At 38.2% G+C, this 11,536-nt stretch overlaps 1 pseudogene; it reads right to left on the reverse strand.

The window, feature by feature from the left end:
• Positions 1 to 421: 421 nt before the first annotated feature.
• Positions 422 to 11,317, reverse strand: LOC102811584 (annotated as a pseudogene).
• Between the last annotated feature and the right edge of the window lie 219 nt (positions 11,318 to 11,536).

The raw sequence follows: 11,536 nt of genomic DNA on the forward strand, positions 1-11,536 counted from the left end.
ATTCAATTTATTATTACAATCACTATTATTATATCTCTCATTTACCACTTAGCATATACACAACACAAGGAGTTCTGTTAGGTTAAACATTGGGTTGGTAACTGAAGGTCAACAGTTCAAACCCACCAGGAGACTCCATAGAAGAAAGATGAGGCTGAGCTTGTAAAGATTTGCAGTCTTGTAAACCCTAAAGTTAAGAATTGAGCTGCTAGCTTCAAGGTCAACACACTCATGGTGTGGCATATAGGATAAGAATTGGAATGCAAACCAAAGATTGGCGGTTCAAACCCACAAAGTGCTCCTTGGTAACCACATACAGCGTAGCTGTGAGTTGGAATTAACTTGTATGCACTTAACAACAACAATTAACTTGTATGTACTTAACAACAAGCAGTTCTACTCAGTCCTATAGGAACTGAATCTATGGACTTGGTATATTCAAGGCCATGATGATGCTAACTGAATAAATATATAGTGATTTGAATTTACTAGCAGGTTTTGTTTTGTGTTTTTTGTTTTTTTTTTTAAATAGTAAACAGCCTTTATTGCCAAATACGGTTGAAGTAGACGAACAGTGTGACATGATCCTGTAGCTGTAAGTAACGCCAGGCCTAATGAAGTGGAAGTGACCAGGGCTCAAGATGACACTTCTCCAGTACCTCAATTGACAAGAGTATTTCTTGGGCTGCTTCTTGTGCCGGATGGAGAGTTGTTTGAGATTCCTCTGTACTGCAGAGAGGTTGGTATTCAAGGAAGACCGGAGCCCACATCCTCCGTTTTGAGCTTAATGATATGGCCTACTTTGGTGATGATGTTGGGAGCAATCAGCTTTTGGAAGGCCATCTGAGTATTCTATGTAGCTCCTATAGGTGTCTGGGTGGTCCTTTCAAATTCATGATGGTGGGTGAATGGTTATTGAAACACATGGATCTAATGATCCCGCGGTGTGAGTGTTCGCTTCTCATTGATAACCACATTCCGCAAAATCTGGTCTTTTCTTGGAGGACCCTCAGGGGCTTTCTTGAGAAAGAGGCATAGTTTTTCAGTAGTTGGTTGCAGACCCACGCCACCCCACTCACTACAGCCAGGCAGCATCAGGTCCACGACCTTTGGCTTATTTACCTCCTGAGCTTCCGGTTTTTCTTTCAAGAAGTCTCGAATGATACCATTTCCAGCAAATGCTTCCTTTATTTTTTCTGATTGCTCTCATCTTCATCTTTCAACTCCACGGTTGTGGGAACTTCGCGAGACTTCACGGAGGAAGGTTTGTTGGAGATGAATCATTTCTTCTTCAGGGCATGAGGCTGATTGTCTGGGTTCCCCTCAGTCTGCTGCCCTTGTCCTGCATGTCTGGGAAGCTCTGTGTTTCCGGAATGGCCTTTGCTCAGCTGTTACAGGTCTTCTAGAGTCTGTGCTCGCTGCAGCTTCTGCAACAAGAGCAACAAGAGCTCTTCCTCTTCCTAGGAAGGTTCGTATGTGTGGACCTGGGGAGCAGCCCGCAAAGAACTCCCTTCCGGCTTCTGGGTCTGATGGATTTCCTTGTCCAATTTCCGAGACAGCACCCTCAATTCCCATAGCACCTCCTGGCTGCTAGCATCTTGCACTTCTTGACTGCCACAGGCTTAGCATCTTGGCTGAGTTCAGACCTTTTCCTAAGGGATCGTTTTTTCTCAATTTTTCTCAACAAGGTCTCTTCTGCTACCAGACTGTCTTCCTCCTTTTCCATTATTTTCCAGTTCTTCGAATGCTGCAGTTAGATTGAACTTCTGCGGAGTCTCAAAATCGTTTAGGGCATTCTTGACCTTTCCTTTCTTTACAATTTTGTGATTTTTTTTTTTTTTTTTTGCTTTTGAGTTTCTTCTCTCTTTGAGCCTTGCCTCACACACATAGTAAGATTGCAGGTCCCAGGCCCTCTGAAGCTCAGCTTAGCCTCTTCCAGTCTTGTAGTTTTGAGAGAGGCCTTTTCCACTGGTGTCAGTAGAGGATCTGTCATTGGTTGCTTGTTCTTGTGGAGGCCATTAAAAATTTCCTGCTCTAGGGGAGTTCTTGTTTTCCAGCCACTGATCCCATGCTCAAGGGGAACAAAGGCTGCCTGCTCCTTCTCCAGGGGAAAAACCAGCTGCTCTGCCTCTGATTCTTTACAATAGGATCCCATTAGGAGAGAAGTTGGGAGGTTTTATTGAATGACACATGTCTATGGATCAGCACAACCTCTTCATTGTTAAGGGGCAACTCCACCGTTTTCTTTGATTTGACTCTATTCAAGTTGCTTTTTCACAGTGGCCAAGGGAGGCAATGTTTTAATGGGCTGAAGCAGATCTAAAAGGACCAGCTTTTCTCTTGTTCCTTCAGAACTGATGTTGAACTCTGACACCTTCAAACTCTGATCTCTCAGCCACTTTCCACTTTTTCTTTCCATCAAGTGAACTGATTGCTTCCAGAAGTTTTGATGCTTCCTCTCTCCATCACCATCCCCTTCATCTTCACTAGTTCTCAAGGGGTAGTCTTTTGGCAAATCCACTTGTTCTTCCTTTTGCTTCAGTCAGAAGGCTACTCTTTGCTTAGATCACACTTGTTTTCTCAGCCTCATTCACCTTCACTAGCAGTTTTGTGAGGGAAAAATACTGGCAATAAACATAAGGATTATAGGTTTGGAAACACAATGACACATTTCTGCACAATCTGATAATATTACTGTGAGTCAGAATTGACACTAAGACACAAATTAACAATACATACAAGGCAGTAAGTAGTAACTTGGTGGTGCAAATGGTTGTGTTCAACAACTAGATAAAAGATTGGCGGTTTGAATATACCAAGAGTCACTTCACTAGGTAAGCCTCACAATTTGGAGTAGTAGACAATTCTGTTCTGCACACATGGGGTTGTCATAAATTGGAATCAACTCAAGGGCTATTAACAACAAAATATATACAAGTTATTTGGTTATAGGAAAATAATTTCAGAAAGTAAGACAAAGTCTACCCTCAACAAAATAACATAAAGCATCATCAAGCCTATGTTATAAGGATGAATAATCAGGAAGTTTCAAAATGTTGAAAATGGACCACATAATTTAGGAATGTTTACATAACCGATCACTTTTTTTCATTAAAAGATTTGATATCAAAAGTATTGTCCTTTATTTAAATCATGGAGGATTGGGGGATGATATGTGCACCAGACAGCTCAAGTTTGATTTTGTATAAACTATAACCCAAGTGACCTCTAGAGGATAGAGTAGAATTACTCCATAGGTTTTCAAAGCTATACATATTTTCAGAAGCAGACTGCCTCATCTTTCTTCTGCAAAGTGACTGGTTGGTTCTAATCACCTATCTTTTGAATAGTAGCCCAACACTTAACCAACTAGACCATGTTGTTAAGTGCTGTTTAGTGTTGCTAAATGTTACCTGACTCATATAACCCTGTATATGGTTTCCAAGGAGTGACTGGTGGATTTGAACCACCAACCTTGTGGTTAGCAGTTCAGTGCTTATTCTACAGTGCTGCACTAGCATTCCCAGTAAGCTTGAAATGCTTATTAGCTATCTATATTGAGAGAACAGTGCTGTTAAGTGTCATTGAGACTTTTCTGACCCATAGCAATCCCACATAGGTTTTCTGAAGCTTTTAAAAATCTTTGTGGAAGCAGAAAATCTCATATGTCTTCTACACAGCAGCTGGCAGGCTTCAACTACTTACTTTGTAGTTTACAGACCCATGTTTATCCTACAGAGCCTTCATGTTCCCTGAGAGGACAGTAGGTGTAGATTTATGAGCCAACATTCAAATAGGATTTAAATTTTGGGATCATCAATCTCTAATTAATATTTAAATCCATAGACCTGAAAGCCGTCACCAAAGCAGTGATTCTTAATCAGGGTTTGTCAGTCTGGCAATATTAATAAGGTGGAATGAATCATTCTTTGCTGATAAGATTATTCTGTGCATTGTAGAATGCCTAACAGCATGCCTAGTCTCTATTCACTAGATGCCAATAACATCTCCTAGTTGTGACAAACCAAGATATCACCTGGAAGGAGCACCATCATCTGTAATTGTGGCCCATTGATTACTTACTGAAAAAAAAGAAAAATATAAGAAGGTTTTCCAGCATTCTTTGATGTATGTAAGAGGGGGCTTTAAAAAGTTTGTGGAAAAATGGAATTTAAAAATAATGGAAGTTTTCCATGAATTTTTAAACCCATTTTGTCTATTTGTTCTACTGTTAAAGTAACACAATCATTACTTTCCCAAGTTTCTGTGAGGAACTCTGCAAGAAACATTATTCTCAGAATTCCAATCAGGAAAATGAATGAAACCTCATTTATTTCAGAATTTTCACATGAAATGATGTTGTTGTTGTTGCTAAGTGCCGTCAAGTGGATTCCAACCCATTGCAACCCTGTATAGGGTGTCTAATGAGTGACTAGTGAGCTTGAACTGCCTACCTGTGGTCCAATTAACTTTTCAGTCCAGTGCATTAACCCATGGCACCACACCAGGACTCTGTGAAATGATGTAAGAAAAAAACAAAAGAAGATTAAAGGAATACTCAAATTCACTTTACCAAAAAGCATTAACCAATGTACAACATTTAGGAGGTAGAAAATGATCAAGGCTCTGTTAATGAAGGAATAAGTCAATGCTGCACTGGAGACATTAGCAAAAACTTAGAATCCTGGAATTGACAGAATGCCAATTGAGATCTTCCAATAAATTAATTCAATGCTGCAAACATGAACTCACTTATTACAAGAAATTTATAAGACAACTATATTGACATCCACTGGAAGAGATTCAGAGTCATGCTTATTTCAAAGAAAGATGATACAACAGAATGTGGAAATTATCAAACAATATCATTAATATCAGACACCAGAACAGTTTTCCTGAAGATGATTAAAAAATGTTTGCAATAGTACATCAACTGTGAACTACCAAAAATAAGAAAGTGGAACATGGGATATCATACTTGATGTCAGATAGATATTGGTTGAATTCAAATAATATCAGAATCATGTTTACTTGTGTTTGATTGGATATGCAAAGACATTCAACTATATAGACCATAACAAATTAGAGATAATATATGAATAATGGCAATTCCAGAACCCTAAATTCTACTCATGAATAGCCTGCACATAAACCAAGGCAATTGTTCCAACAGAAAAAGGGGATATTGCATGATTTAAAATTAGGAAAATGTGTGTTAATGTTTTATCCTTTCATCAAACTTATTCAAGCTGTATGTTTAGCAAATAATTTGAGAAGGTGGACTCTATAGAAAAGAATGCAGTATCAGGATGGGAAGGAGACTCATTAACAATCTTGAAGTATACAACCTTGCTGGCTGAAACGGAAGAACACTTGAAGGACTTACTGATGAAGACTACAGTTTTCAGCATGGATTAAAACCAACATAAAGAAAACAAAAATTTCCCCAACTGAACTAAAACCAATATCACAATGAATGGAGAAAAGTTGAAGTTGTAAAGAATTTCATTTTATTTTGATCCACAATCAATGTCTATGAAACTACTAGTCAAGTAATCACAACATATTGCATTGGACAAAACCTGGTGCAAAAAGTTTCTTTAAAGTATTAAATATCAAAGATAACATGTTGAAAACTAAAGTGTACATGATCCAAGGCATGATATTTTCAATGGCTTCATATGCATGCAAAACAAGTTGGACAATAAATAAGGAAGATCAAAGGAGAATTGTTGCATTTCAATGATGATTCTGTGGAAGAATATTGACTATCATCTACTGCCTGAAGAACTAACTGGTCCATCTTGGAAGAAGTCCTGCCGGAATGCACCTTAGAAGAATGATGGCAGGACTTTGCCTCACATACTTTGAGCATATTTTCAGGAGGGACTAGTCCCTGAAAAAGGACATTATCATACTAGCAAAGTAGAAGGTTACACAAAAAAAAAAAAAAAAAAAAAAAAAAAAAAGGGGGGGGGACAAAAAAAGATAATAGAGGTAAACACTATTGGCTAAGAGTGCATGGAGGGGATTGTAATTATTACAATGATTTGCTGAATGCAAAACAAGTGATCTTCCCTGTAAGCCTTCACTCACTCAATACACAAGAAAAGCTTTAGTTTTGAAAAAAAGATTTTGAATAAAGAAGATACTCAATGAGATGAATTTACCCTGTGTCAGTAACAGTAAGATAAAAAATAGCAATATTTGTGAGGATTATCCAATCCAGACAGTGTTTTATTCAATGGAACATAAGGTATTTATGAAACAGAACTGAACTAAGTCACCTAACAATGATTGTAACCTCTACAAGGACTATTTCAAGATTTTTTAGTAGAGAGAGTTGTAATATAAAATAGAGAAATCACATTAAAACTTGAGAGAAGAAATAGAGACTTCTTTACTAATATTGAATGTCTTCTGAATAAGATCTATAGTCAATGAATATTGGTAAATTGAGAAGGTTAATATCACATGCAATTTATCATAAATAAGAAAAATAACAGTAAGGTAATGGTACATGTTGGTGGTTTGTGAAAGATGATATTAGTAATAAATAATAAAACTTTAATGTTATTGTAATATATCAGTTCTCATTTGTTAATTTTGCAGTAGAATTAGTCTACTATCATTGAATATTCATATATTTATAGTTTATTCATATAGAACTTATTGAAAATGCCACTATTAAACGTTTATACAGCATAGTGTATTTCACCTATTACTATGACATACATATTTTTTTTTATCCTCATAACTGTTCCTGAAGGGGAAGGGAACTGAAAATGAAAAGGACCCAATAATAAACAAATAGTAGGACAGAAAATTAGGGAGAAGGTTTGTGCAGACCTCCACCAGTAATAACACAGAACAACAGATGAAACAGCTTTAAAGGACAGTTCCGGAACACTGAACTTCATATTAAGGGGTAATTAGGATAATTGAAGACTTACCACAAAATGGGTTTGGAGCTCAAACTGAAAAGGAAATATTTTGTACTTTGTGGTAGCTAGCAAGTCCTGGCACATGCATTTGGAACAGGAAGGAGCAGATACAAGGTCAAGAGAGTACTCCCATCACAGAGGGATGACTGTTCATCAGAGATAAAATTCAAATATTTCTTTTTTCTTCATTTATTTTCCTTTATCTGCCCAACTCCACTTTGAAGACAAGAAGGCTGAGGATGAGAAGGGGTACCTGAGTGAATGGACAATCCCTCCTGACCACAAAGTTTCCACTATGTAGGTACATCTATCTGCATAGGAATAATTGCTGGGAGCAGAATCACAGAAGGGGGAGTAGTTAACAGGAATATCATAAAACAAGAGTGTCTTCCAAAATGGCTCTGCTTAACCCTGGGCTGGTTCTCACTAGGAGAAACACCTGAACAGACTTGAAGAGCAGTTAGAAAGGCATAAAAAGGAGTAAGAAAGACCAAATACAAAAGCTTGACTTACATTATAAAATGCAATGTGAACACCTTGAATTTTCTCAGGAAGCATTAAAGTCAACAAGCCAAAAAGGGGGTGCTAAAGTCTTAGTGCAAAGATCTAGAGTCAGAAAACCAAAAAGGAAGAACACACTCAGCATTTCTCAGGTTGGGGAAAATGAAGAAAAAATTCAAGCCTCAACTTTCGTTATTGAAGGATTGTCTGGGCAAATTATTGAATGATGCAGACAGCATCAAAAAAAGATGACGGAATATGCAGAGTCACTGTACAAAAAGGAAATGGTTGATGTTCAACCATTTCAGGAGGTAGCATATGATGAAGAGTCAATGATACTGAAGGAAGAAGTCCAAGGCACATTGAAGAATTGGCAAAGAACAAGGCACCAGGCATTGATGGAATGAAAATTGAAATATTTCAAGAAAGTGAGGTGGCACAGGAGGTACTCACTCAACTTTGCCAAGAAAATTGGAAGACAACTATCTGGCTGACTGATTGTAAGAGACCCATATTTGTGCCCTTTACAAAGAGAGGTGACCCAATGGAATGCAGAAATCCTCAGACAATATCTTTGATATCCCATGCGAGTAAAGTTTTACTAAAGGTAATACAGAAATGGCTGCAAGCATAGATTGACAGAGAACTTCCAGAGGTTCATGCTGGATTCAGAAGGGGCTGTGTATTGAGGAATATCATTGCTGATGTCCGATGGATCTTGTCTGAAAACAGAGAATATCAGAAAGATGATTACCTGTGCTTTATTGACTATGCAAAGGCTTTTGACAGTGTTGATCATGACAACCTGTAGACAACATTGCAAAGTATGAGTATTCCTGAACACCTAATTATGCTCATGAGGAATCTGTGTATGGAGCAAGAGGCAGTTATTCAAACAGAACGTGGGAACATAGGATGGTTTAAAATTAAGAAAGGTGTGTGACAAGGTTGTATTCTTTCACCATACTTATTAAACCTGTATGCTGAGCAAATAATCTGAGAAGTTGGGTTCTATGAAGAAAAACGTGGTATCAGGATTGGAGGAAGACTCATTAACAATCTGCGATATGCAGGTAATTCAACCTTGCTTGCTGAAAGTGAAGAGGACTTAAAATATGTATGAAGTTCAAAGAGCACAGCCTTTGGTATGGGTTGCATCTCAATGTAAAGAAAACAAATATCCTCACCACTGGACCAATAAACAACATTCTTATCAACAGAGAAAAGATTGAAATTGCCAAGAACTTCATTCTTCTTGGATCAACAATCACCACTCATGGAAGTAGCCATCAAGAAATCAAACGACGTATTGCATTGGGCAAATCTGCTGCACAAAATCTTTTTTAAATATTGAAGAGCAAAGATATCTGCTTGAGAACTAAGGTGTGCTTGACCCAAGCCATGGTATTTTCAATAACCTCATATGCATGTGAAAGCTGGAGAGTGAATAAGGAAGACCATTGGAGAATTGATGCTTTTGAGTTATGGTGTTGGAGGAGAATATTAAAAGTGCCACGAGCTGCCAAAAGAACAAATAGATCTGTTTTGAAGGAAGTGCAGCCAGAATGCTCCTTGGAGGCCAGGATGGTCAAACTTTGTCTCTCATACTTCAGACATATTGTTAGGAGGAACCAGTCATTGGATAAGAATATTATGTTTGGTAGGGTGGAGAGTCAGAAAAAAGTGGAAGACCTCCAATGAGATGGATTGGCTAAGTGGCAGCATTAATGGGCTCAAGCATGGCAACAACAGTGATTTGGCACAGTATCAGGCAGTGTTTCGTTCTGCTGTGTATAAGGTCTATGAGTCAGTACTGACTCGATGGAACCTAACAATAACAAAAAAGTATTAGTCATACTGTGGTATGGTTTTTCTTTCTTTCTTTTTTTTTTTTTTTTAGGAGATTTTAGACTTTTTTGTACAGTCTGTGGTTTTTGGAGCCCCCTTTTATCTTGGGAGTGCTCTTTCTCTCTTTGCCTTACCCAACAAGAGACAACAATTGCAGTCATACAGCATAGGTACAAGCACCCTATAAAATTCCACCCACTGGGCAAGAATAAACACCACATGCTATACACCGGAATATCATAAATAACCTACACCTGCTGAAATCACTCTGAGTTTAGTAGTTGCTGTTGTTATGTGCTGTGGAGTCAGTTCTGACACATACCTTGTACAGGGTTTCTGAGTCCGTAAATCTGTACAGGAGCAGAAAGCCTCATCTTTCTCCTGTGGAATGGCTGATAGTTTCGAACTACTGATTGTGTGATTAGCAGCCAGATTCGTAATCACTAAAAGAAGTAAAAAGATAAGCCCACATCTACCACGAGGAATTCAGAGAACTCAAGAATACACCAACATACATTCATCCAATTATTGAAAATATAACAGCACCACAATGCCTAAAAAGCAACAGAAATTTTCTGTTCATATCCAGAAAAAAGATAGAGTGAGTAGCTGAAACAAATGAGTTGGAGGTAGACCTAGAATTTCCATTGGAAGGAGTACAAGCTTTGGTACTGCTCAATAAGGAATTCGGGAGAATGTGTTAGGTCATTAAAGGAGCCACCATAAATTTAAAAACATCAAAATACTAAATATCATCTTCTCAGATCACAGTGCTATAAAATTAGAAATCAACAATAGGAAAATCAAGGAAATAAAGTCAAATAAACAGAAACTGAATAATAACCTGATTAGAAGCTACTAGGTTGTAGAACAAATTAAAGGTGAAACAAATAAATTCCTAGAAAACCACAACATACCAAAACATTTGGGACACTGTAACAATAGTGCTGACAAGCGGAATGCGGGACCTTATCCAGAGAAGCAGCAACATCACAGATGGAGGCAGAGGTGGGACATGGAGAGAAGGAGCAGCTGAGGACTCTGGATTCATGGAAAGAAAACAAACCCCCAGCCAAACTCAAAGGGACCACACGATCAGGTGTATAAGCTCACTGGTGATTGCATTGGACTATTTGTGAGTGGAAGTGGCAGAAATTCAGTAATGTCAATGAAGACATGAACTGAGTTCATCCATGTTCCATAGACTCCTGTTGACCTTGAGATAAGAAAGAGAAGAAGTCTGGTTGGTCTGAAGTTTGGGGAGACTTAAGAACTCTTGAGTCCATTGACACTGACCTAGCCACTGGGGACTGAAGCTAAGAGTGAAGTGTTCAGATGACATGAACTGGAGAGAGGCATACAAGAACGCCTAAACTTTCCAATATCCATTTGATATAACTTGAATGACTTGATGTTCAAGAACTAGTTTAGAGAAAGGTAAAGAAATTTGATAGAGGAATCAAGTGAAATTTGCTACAATTAGATGAACTTGATCTTTATTTTGGGATGTAGTAACTTACAATACCAACGGAGAAGGAAGAAGTCTTCACATCAAGTATCAACACTATCCTGTCAGTACACAGGGTTGACAGTGACAGACAATTTACACATCGGCTATATAAAATGGAGGGGGCTATAAAGGCATGAAGTGGCTGGCTTACATATTTAGTTTCAGAGTGAAACAAGGATTTGTAGAATCCCCACTCATCTTGTCGAGATGGGTCTGGAGTAAAAAGATGGGGACATAATTATTTTGATTCAATGGTGAGTAATTGTTATCATGACTAATTGTAAGGATCACAACTATGAAAGTAGAAGTTGTATAACAAAAAGAGGGAAACAGTTAACCTTACATTCGAGGAACAGTGGACCATAGGACCATCAAGAGGGAAGAGAATAAGCAGAACGTGGGGTCCTAATAAGGGAAGCAGCTATACCAGAGACGGAGGCAGAAGTGATGGCATGAAAGGATAGAGAGCTGAGGACTCCAGACTCATGGAAAGAGAAAGTCTGTGTGCTGACATCCAGGAGTTGGCTTACAAAATGTACCCTTTTGCTTTTTAAATGATTATATATTCCTGCATAGATTATAGATATATTCCTGCACCACTACTCGTCTGTCAGTCTGTCGTACTATGGTGGCTTGTGAGTTGCTAAGATTCTGAAAGCTATGCCACAGGCATTTTATATACCAGCAGGGTCACCCAAGGTGAACACGTTTCAGATGAGCTTCTAGATGAAGA

This window comes from Chrysochloris asiatica, unplaced genomic scaffold (assembly GCF_000296735.1).
Source record: "Chrysochloris asiatica unplaced genomic scaffold, ChrAsi1.0 scaffold00225, whole genome shotgun sequence".
Lineage (NCBI taxonomy): Eukaryota > Metazoa > Chordata > Mammalia > Afrosoricida > Chrysochloridae > Chrysochloris > Chrysochloris asiatica.